A 10,219-nucleotide genomic window follows, 5' to 3' on the forward strand; every position below is an offset into this window, starting at 1 on the left:
CCCTTTTTCCCACAGTTGTTGCATTTTGAAGAAGCAGCCGGGCAGTTTTTATCATTAGCTAAGTGCTTGTGAGAACCACACCTGAAGCACTTCCGCTGCTGCTGCTTTGAACCTCCCCGTTTGCGTTGGTCTGGAGTACAGCCTTTAGCAGGGCGAGGTCCTCTCTTCTGGTGAGAGTGGGAATTTGCCGCGTTGACTGTCTGAACAGGCGTGGTCGGAAACGAGCCGGGTGTGGAGAGTAGAGTAGCGTTTTTGACTGCTGCTTCCACCTGGCCTGCAATAGTTAGAGCCTTATCCAGTGTGAGATCGTCCTCCAGTAACAGTTTGTCTTTCACAGCGCTGAGATGAGCGTTGGAGATTAACTGATCTCTTATCATTTCACTTTCCATTTGTCCAAAGTTAAGATGCAGCTAACGCTCTCAGAGCCACCACATACTGAGAAACAGTCTCATCCGCTCGTTGAATACGCTGTCTGAATGTATGACGGCACGCCACGACATTTACTTTCGGCACAAAGTGCTTCTCCAGTGCGCTCATGGCGTCAGCATATGTATCACCTTGCTCCGGTAACGTGTAGAATAACCGCTGTCCCTCCGGGCCCAAGCAGTGTAGCAAAACAGCACGTTTCCTAGCATCCGGCCATGCGTCTCCCATGGCATTGATTACTAGCATGTAATTGTCGAATATTTTCCGCCATGTAGTAAATGGAATCGGCGGCTCACCCACATGTGGAAGAAAAGATGGTGGACTCGGAACTGATGCACTCATCCTCGTTGCCAATTTGTGGTGTTTCGACAGAAGAACGGAGACGGCTTGCTTTATAATGGAACGTGTATTCAGCAGTAGTTAGCCATCCAAAACATATCACAATACACTTCTGTTCTTCTATCCTTCTATCACTATTAGTCACCAGAGATGGGCTGTAATCTGATTACTTTTTTCAAGTAACAAGTAAAGTAAGGGATTACTATTGCAAAAACGGTAATTAGATTACCGTTACTTTCCCGTAGGAACGCTGCGTTACTGCGTTACTAAAACCGTGATTTTTTGCGAGAATGTCTCACGACAGTGACGTAAGCGAGTGTGCCGTTAGTGACAACAGCTGTGTGCAGATCAACAATGGATCACATATCAATTGTGGGAGAGAGTATGAGCGTGCAGCGTTTAAAGCGTGGAAGTACTGACCTTACTTTGAGTTTGATTCCATAAAAAGTGACAAAAACATTAGCGTCCATCGTGCGTGGGAAGAAAACTTCTTTTTACAGCGAAAAAAACCCCTAAACTTCCAAGCAAGCACCGAGTGCACAACGACGTAATGGGAAATTCACAGAGAAACTCGCGGATTCTTCAACTGACCGCGGCACACCTGCACCAGGGTAAACCTCCGCCTACCTCCAGTCCTGCTTTACAGGTGAAAATAGAGCAACAGGACCGCTGAGTCTTTGACTTTATTTATTTTCTGCTGTGTTTTACTTGCATCTATTTGAAAGAGTGAGTGTAAACACAAAAAATATTTTATTTTATGTGCTGGAATGTGCAGAAAATAGGTTTAAATGTTAAACAAATTTATTCAAGTCAGAGAATGTTGCATATAATTAAATTTTTGCTTGATGCATAAAGTTAAAAGATTAAAACTGATAAAACAAGTTAAAAAAATAGACTTTTCCATTTAATTACATTTTGTATGATGGATTATGTAGAAAAAGTAGAATTGGGCTGGAAGATCTATCGCTTTATCACCTCTTCAGGTTGTAAATCGTGTTTTTAAAAAGTAACTAAGTAACTAATTACTTTTGAAAATAAGTAATCAGTAAAGTAACGGGATTACTTTTTTGGGGAAGTAATCAGTAATTAGTTACTGATTACTTTTTTCAAGTAACTTGATCAACACTGTTAGTCACAGAGCCCCCTACTGGTAACTGAGTATATGTTCATATTCAGTCCCCTTTGTAAAGCAACCCTTCACCATCTTCGCAGTGTATGTAAACATAACACTGGTGGGTTTTTTATGGTGTTTTGAATAATTAAAGTGTTTTTTATGCCATTCTTACAAAACGGTTTAGAAAAGTGGTGAATTATGGCCCTCATGGCTTGCCAGAGTAATTGATTCCTCTGGGAGTTCATATTGAATGAACTGAAATCAGTAGTGTGATCTCCAGTCTTGATATAAGGAATGAGAAAATTGACAGCTGTTAATTTTAATCAGCCTGTCTCAGATGTTTTAACTCTTCGAATCACAAAGTAATGTGGTAACATTTGGACTGACGAGTTTACTGTCAGCATTTTAATTGCTAGTTTAAAGGCTGTAGGTTGCAGCCATTCCTCTAACACTGTATAAACGTAACAGGCCTCAGTGCAGGTTCTAATAGTCTGAGCTGCTTCAACCTTTATTTGTGAAGAGCACAGCAGCTTACAAAACACGTAGCTAGCTCGTACTACAAAGTAAAATTTTCAGCTAAGATTACCTTAAAATAACAGGGCTATGTGCAGTGATGCTAGTGTTAGCACGTTACCTTCAACAGGTGGTCAGACTGAGTAAACAAGCACACAGTCAGAGGTTGGGCTCTCCGTTTCGCTGTAGGGCAGGGGCGGAGCGTGGGGGTGGCTTACTGGGCTTAAGCCCGGGTTGTTTTGTCAGAAGCCCGGGGTCTTTTGGAGTGCAATTTTTTCATAGTTAGATGCCTGGCTGACAACTGTATAAAACAAAAAGTACACACAATATTCGAAGCACATAGTGCACACTGTGGGAATTTACGACTATGCGTGAATCCCCCCTGATATTGGTATGATCCGAGCTCAGGCACTAAGCGACTGAGCGAGAGGGCGGGGCAGCTGCTGCCAGCAGTGAGTGCGCTGTTGGAGAAACGGAGCCAGCCATACTAAGGAGAGCTTAAGTTTGACCAGGTACCAAAGAAAATCATTCGTACAGTACAAATAATGTAAATATGACTGTGCATCACAAAAGATTGATATCAAACTGATCACTTGACTAATATTATGTTACTTGCTCTTCAAGTGAATCAACAAATGGCGAAATGAAAAGCCAAATAAATGCTATTTTTTTAGAGTGTTAGCTTACGTGTGTTTATTTCATATTTTCAGTTCTTACCCTCCCCGACTAAATCGGTTTCAGTTATGTACTGAAATATAAGAATGGACATTAGAGTGTTCTTTCAAAGAAAAACCTCAGGTAAATGTTATTTTATATATTATGCTTTGTATGTTGTTCAGTATATTTCTATGCAAAACAAGAGGGATTTCAGTACACAGCAGGATATTCACATTTGTAACCAGATATTTACATACACTTTAGGGAGAAAACATAAAACATTTTTACTGTACAACATTAATTTAGAGTAAACTTTTGTTTTAGATAAATATTGAAATATATTTTGAATTAGTTAAATGTCAGAATAAAGAGAGAGAGATCTGTCTATTTTTATCACTTTCATCCAATTTAGGAGTACATATACACTAAGTTTATTGTTAATTAATAAGAAAACTCCAGAGGATTCCATTCTGAGCTGAAGAAGCTTCTGATAGGTTCGTAGAGTCCATGTGAGTAAAGTGGTGGCACACCTGTGGATGCATATAAGGCAAAACACAGAGCCTGTTTCTTTGACATGGGAACATCAAGAGATGTCAACCAAAACACCAGGAAAAGAACTGTGGAGCTCCATAAGTGTGGCTCAATTTTGAATACAATTTGGTGCCATTTGCAATTAAGAAATACAGATAGTTTCTCTCTTTACTCTTAAAGTTAACAAATATGTTTTTTATATTTATCAATCTAAAAAAATAAACATTTAGTCTGATTTGATGTTACAATTAAAAAAGTGTTTCTGTTTTGATCTGAAGAGTATGTAAATATCTGGTTTCCCCTGTATATTTGATGATTGTCAGCACAAAGAGGGAGAGAGAGGAACAGAGAGGGAGAGAGAGGAGAATGAGGACAGAACAGAGATGGAACAAGAGCAGGTGAGACAGACATGTTAGTCAAATGGTTGTTTACCAAAAGTATCACCGTATCATAGGTACTCATGTATCTCGTACCTAGTGTTTCTTTTTAGGTTTGTTATTTTTCAAATTCTATATTTGTTAAGTTATGCAGGCTTGTTTACACAACAAGGCTAAATAATTATATAAACCCTTCTCAATCTAAATAGTGTACTTTGGTAGAATTAAAAAAACAAGTGTAGTGCAGGTATATGATGATTTTTAGTGCTACTTTCATCTAGTTCTGATTGTGGTTCTGTCTTGGTTAAATCCCAAGTAGTCCTGATTTTGAACTGTTGTAGTCCTGTTTTAATTCTGGATCAGTTCTGGGTCTGGTTGAATTGGGGTTTAGTCCTCGTGTCTTGATGCAGCCCTGACCTTGTTCTGCCTTGCTGCTTAATTAAAAAACTAGTTTAAGGTGTCCTGCATATGTGATATATATTTTTCCCTATATGAAGTCATTCCTTTTTGAACAAAACTCAAAACAGAGCCTATTAATCTTTCAGTCATTTCTACCCCCCCCCCCCAAAAAAAAAACAAACAAAAAAAACCCACATGCATACTACCCTTTTGGGATAAGCCCCAGGTGTTTCAAATGTCTGGCTCCGCCTCTGCTGTAGGGTCCCTTCATTCTTCGCATATCCGTGTCGATCCGAGTGTAAATCCCGAGGCTGAACGGCCTTTGTACAAGGCACACACACTTCTTGGCAGGGCAAAGCTATGAGCTAGAAAAATCCAGGCAGACAGCCTGTGTCTGTCCAACCAATCAGAGAGCTCCTTACATCCCAAGGTGTGGCTAATTTGCATTGCAACAGGATTTTTAAAATGAGTTGCTAATTCAAATGTTAATCCCTGAGCGAACAGGCAAGGGAAATGGATTTTGAAATGAAGAGTGGAATCATTTTGAAAATCAACTTATTAAATTGGAATTCAAAAATGGTTTTTGAAATGAGTTTTTTAAAAAGCATTTTGAAAATCAATTTATTAAATTGGAATTCGAAAATGTTTTTTGAAATTAGAGCAGGGCGATATGAACAAAAATATTTATCACGATATACATTTGAAAATTTGCGATAACGATATAACTGACGATATAATTGACACTAGACAAAATACTTTACAAGTCCACAACTTTATTAGTGCAAAAAACCCTATCAATGTATTTTCACTTAAACAAGCAGCTGTTTCTTATGTGCATTAAAGTTATATAAAAATGTAACAGTGCAAATGCAAATTCCTTGCTGACAGTTTAACCAAAAGGCATTTCCAGTGGAAATTGGCCGACATATCCTCAGCATAACCATGTATAATATCCACAAAACTTAAAAAGAGGTTATACAAACACAATACCATAATATTATGTTGAAGCGCAGTACGTATCACTCCGCGAGGCTCCTGCCTACGATAGCCGTAATGCTCCGACAATCCATCAAGCGGTGCCGGTTCGTAGCTTAGCAAAGTTGTACTAAAACATTTGACAGATTTTCCAGCGCCGTGTACCACATAAAATCGTTTCGAGGTCAGTAAACACAACCAGAATTCATACATTTTTCAGAAAAATCAAAGGATTGATTTTAAGTGTGACGTATTTTCCAAACAACACGGTAATAAGGACGGCCCGCTAGCATGCGCTACCAAAAATAGTGCTTTGTTGTGTATCTGACGGACGAAAGCTAAACCAGTTCCACACCACTGAAGTTGCAGCATTTTTACAAACCAATTCTGGTTCATCCGTTTCATTTAACGATGTGCTTTCGCTCTCATTCTGCGTCGCCGCCATGTGCGTATGTAAACATAAGCACTGCGCATGCGCGGTTTACCCATATTCTATTGCGAGATTTAATTTTCCTATCATTGCCCAAAATTACCCGGTATTACCGTGAACGGTATGATATAGCCCAGCCCTATTTGAAATTAGTTTTTTAAAAAGCATTTTGAAAATCAGTTTATTAAATTAGAATTCAAAAATGAATTTACAAATGCAGAATTTATTCTACAATTAATTATTTAAGCACAGAATTCTTTATTTCGATGCACGTGGCTCTTGTGGTCCTCCATACATTTCAACCATAAGACATCAAAATAAATGATTCAAGTAGTGATGGTAAATTTGATTCTTTTTACTGAATCAAGTTTTAATGAGTCACTCACCAAAGTGAATCGGATTTTTTGAGTCATTTGAGTCACTGAGTCAGTCGACCAGAGAGTGCAAAAAAATGCACATTTTCACTCAAACTTAATTTGTTTCTCTTTTCATGGAAATCCTACTACTAAGATGAATGATTCTAAAAGAAAACAACTATTTTATAGAGCAAAAAAGAGCAAAAACATTTCTAAAATTAAGCAATTTCCTATCAAAATTGCTTAATAAACATTTATTTATTTTTATTTTATTTTAATATATTTTTATTTTTTATTTTATTAGTATTTTCCTTAAATGTGTTAAATATATATTTTCTCATCTAAATGTCCACTGAGCTGTGAGCCAGGGGGCGGTAATGCGCCTTAACATTGGTTGCCAACCAAGAAGAAGAGGAAGCTGTGAGCCAGGAGGGAGGGGGTGAGTGGGTGGTCGTGTCCAAATTCATGGGCTGCATCCTCCTGAGGCCGCATTTGTAGACCGATTACATCACAGCGACGCGCCGAAGGCTGTCCAAATTCGTAGACTCCTCTGAATGCAGCCGACAAATGTGTCCTCCTTTTCCCCGAATTTGAAGGATGGGTCGGGTGTGTCCTTCGTGGCCTACCATATCCCAGAATTCATAGCGCGGCCCAGCCAAACTTCAGTTTCCAACAATGGCGGCCGCTACTAAGTTTTAAAATTACTCATACTAATCATTCTGGGTCACAAAATAAACTTTTGACATATTTTCAGGCGAGAAAGTAGTTGTGTAAACATCAAATATCTGCTCAATTTATCAAGATATCGCATATTTGCAAAAGTGCTTCGACGTTTTCGGAGACGTCTGCTACCCACCTGCTCGATAGCTAGCTGGGTGCTCGAGGGTTACTGATGCGGCCGAGAACAGCACAACTCCCGGCACATCATTTTCAGATCACCGCGGACTTTCGCTGCTCGGGTTAAACGTAATATATAAGTCACTTAGAGAACCTAAAAATGTTATTGTTGGGCTTTTTTCAGTGTTTTGTTTGTTCGTGAGTAAATCGGTTTGGCTGAGATTAAAGTTATTAGATTAGATTAGATAAAATACAACTTTATTAATCCCCCGGGTGGGTTCCTCCTTGGTTTTTACACAGCTGACTAAACGTCAAACAGAAAACTGATTAAACAGAAGTATGAGACAGTCGAGAATTTACGCCAGTGTCCTGTTATATTTTAGATAGCAAGGAGCAGACGGCTGAGTTTATTAAACTCTACCGAGACAGCAGTGACGCTAATCAGAAGGCTAGACCGTCCAATTTCACGGCCGTTTACTTCCAGCCTACCTGACCTTCTGAGGACCCGGCCCACGTAGACCGCGAAGGCTGGGTCCTCAGGAGGATGCAGCCCATGAATTTGTACACGACCAGTGAGTGATTTGTTCGCTCTATGATTCAGCACAGGAGGGAGGGGGTGAGCGAGTCCTGAGTGATTCGCTTACGATTCAGCACAGGAAGGGAGGGGTGAGTAGCTCAAATGTGCTGTTAGCATATTAGCAGAGTGATGCTACTGTGAACCGAGGAGCTATTTTCTTGATGTGAGCTTCTACTCAGGGTTTTTTCTTCCAGTTCAGAGCAGAAATTTTTTTGTTACGATACTGGATGTTGTGTTTTTCTCCACAATTTTAATTATAAGCTAGATACATTGCTGCTAACAGCAACAGGGATGAGTCAGTGAGTCAGTTGGGCTTGTGAATCATGATTCATGAGTCAGTAAAGTGATTCTCGAGTATTGAACGATTCGTTCATGATTCGCGCATCACTAGATTCAAGTGTTTGCTGGGAAATAAAGATAACAACACATCTAAATGCAGACTTTGAGGTTAAACAAAGTTAGTGCAAGGTTAAGAGAAAACACCTCAGGAAAGTACAGACCACTCATGAATACATAAAGAAATGAAAGAAGTGTGGTGTGAGCCAACAACAGAAATAAAAACAATGATTTAAAGAAATTGTTTGTGATTATGTAGCTTCTGTAAAAGACTTGAACCCAGCATGACCTGGACAAGGTGGATGGAGAGCAGGCGGGGACTGAGGAGTCAGTGAACACACCACAGAGTCACTGTGAAGCGACCTGGGCCCTATTTCAGGAAGCCGGTTTAGAAAACTCAGAGTGAAAAATGATACTCAGGGTTGAGTAACCCCGAACTGTCCAACTCGGAATATTCGGTTTCAGAAAGGCTGATAACAATTAGTTCAGTCAACGCGGAGTTGCTTTAACCCCAAGTTAAACGCGCGCACGAGGATACATAAAGTCCTGATTAGTGGAGCACAGATTAAGCGAGTCACCATGGAGACGGAGGGAAGAAGGCGCGGTCAATGTATTTTACAGCGCTTGAGGCCGAAATTCTGATGGCAGCATATGCCGATAACATGCAAATTCCGCGGAAAAAAAGTAACACAGCCTCAGCTGCAAAAGAAAGGGAGCATGCATGGCAAAACAAAGCCGACAGAGTCAATGCGTGAGTGTTAATTTAAACATTGATCTAGGGATTTCCACCCATTTAACACGTTATTTTATTACATTTTATTTTATTTTTTATTTTATACATTTTATTTTGTGATGTGATGTGAGCGCAGGTGCAACCCAAACGTTCCTGGCAGCAAGTAAAAATGAAATATAAAAATATAGTCCAACCAGGTAAGGTGTAATTGTATTATGAGCCATAGTGCTTGGTCTGTTTGTCCGATGTAAATCAATTGCAGTTAGAGGCTACATTAATTTCCCCTCTGTAAGCACTAATTGAAATTATCTGAGCACATTACAAGTACATATTTGCTTACCCTGTATGCTCAAATGTGACCCGTTATAGCCAACAGAAAAAAAGCGGAGGCCCGAAAAACAGGTGGGGGTCCTCCACCACCACCACTCACAGAGGCTGAGCAGTTGGCTTCCACATTTGTGATAATGTTGGCAGCATCACATATGATCTTCACAGTGCAGAGAACACAAATTAGCATCCATTACTATAATGACATAATTTGTTAGTTTGAAATGCTACAGGGAACCATGTACCTGTACATTAATGCTGTGGAAAGACTTCCTGTTCACATAGTCTCCTTCATTTACTGAAGGAGCAATGATTGGAATGTGAGTGCCATCTATACAGCCAATCACGCCTGGGAACCGTGAGAATAAATGTAAAATTTAAGTAGTAGTTCAAGTATCACCACATCATGAATTAAGTTTTGGTCATCCTGATACCTGCAATTTTGTGGAATCCCTCTTTGATAAATCTTGTGGGTCTATGACCGGGGAACACCACAAACGAGTACAGGAGACGTTTCAGTGCAACTGTAACATTCCTGACTGCCCGACAGACGGTAGCCTTGGAAACGTGCTCAGCGTCACCAATATTATACAGAAAGCTCCCGTTTGCAAAAAACCGAAGTGCAATACAAATAATATGTACAGAACTGAGAGGATGTCCGCGATGTGTCACATGAGCAATATTAGGCCTGAGGATGTTATTCAAATAAATTATAGATTGTGCTGAAAAACTGTAACGTTCACACAGAAAATCATCAGGAAATGATAAAATGTCCAAACGCGCTCTAATCACTCTCTCCCGGCGGAGAGCTCTGCGGAGAATTTGGGCTTCAACATCTACTGGCTCTTCAAGGAAGGAGCACGCCATGTCTGACACTTCCTACAGTCAGGTTTCCGACAAAGAGGCGGAGAAGGTCAGGGTTAGTTGAAGTAAACCTGCTAGGGGGCAGGTTAGCTTCACGGAGTGTGTCGTCATAGTAACTCACTCAGAATTAATCTAAACTCGCTTTGTGAAACCGAAAACCCAGAGTTTTCGTTAACTCAGGGTATACTTACTCAGAGTTTGCACTAAACCGGCTTTCTGAAATAGGGCCCAGGGGTCCGTTCTTCGTACCGCTTACTACATCCAAGATCAAATGACACATCCAAGATCATCGTGGCAACTTTGAGCTCGCTATTCCGGTTCTCCGAACACACCTGTTGTTGACGATTAGTACAGCTGGATGAAGTAATGTGAGATCACTGGGTGGCTTAACAGGGGCTACGCATCATCGCATTGATCGGCAACCCTTT

General features: G+C 40.1%; 1 long non-coding RNA gene across 1 annotated transcript; it reads left to right on the forward strand.

Moving 5' to 3' along the window:
* The first annotated feature begins 2,290 nt into the window (after window positions 1–2,290).
* On the forward strand, window positions 2,291–4,103 carry LOC309690166. The gene is made up of 3 exons (XR_014271627.1): window positions 2,291–2,904; window positions 3,103–3,190; window positions 3,904–4,103. It is a non-coding gene; the product is annotated as an uncharacterized lncRNA (long non-coding RNA).
* The last annotated feature ends 6,116 nt before the right edge of the window (window positions 4,104–10,219 follow it).

This window comes from Aulonocara stuartgranti (genome assembly GCF_965226115.1).
Source record: "Aulonocara stuartgranti genome assembly, chromosome: 15".
NCBI lineage: Eukaryota > Metazoa > Chordata > Actinopteri > Cichliformes > Cichlidae > Aulonocara > Aulonocara stuartgranti.